Here is a 386-nt window from a genome sequence, read left to right on the forward strand (position 1 = left end):
TGTTTAGGAATTTTCAAATAAAACAACTAAATTGAAGCCCCTGTAATATAATATTATATTATTGTCATTAGTCTTTTATTGACTAATAGTTATTTACTATATTGTCATTAAACAGTTAGAGGAAATAATATCTTAGTCATCATAGCTGTGAACAACTGTTTAGCAAAACTTGTTATAAACTATAAAACAGGATATATACAAAAAAATGTCTCGAATATTTACAAGAGTTTCACATATGATTTTGACCAAAACAGAAAAGAAACAAATACAAATTTGATAGACAACAAACTAAAATGTGACACAATCTTTGAATATGGCCTCAGTGCATCAAAGACCACGACATATTTCTACCAAACAAGACACTTAATTTTTTTTGTTATTTATGC

The sequence above is a fragment of the Nematolebias whitei genome, chromosome 12, assembly GCF_014905685.2.
Source record: "Nematolebias whitei isolate Nwh7 chromosome 12, NemWhi1, whole genome shotgun sequence".
In the NCBI taxonomy this organism is placed as follows: domain Eukaryota; kingdom Metazoa; phylum Chordata; class Actinopteri; order Cyprinodontiformes; family Rivulidae; genus Nematolebias; species Nematolebias whitei.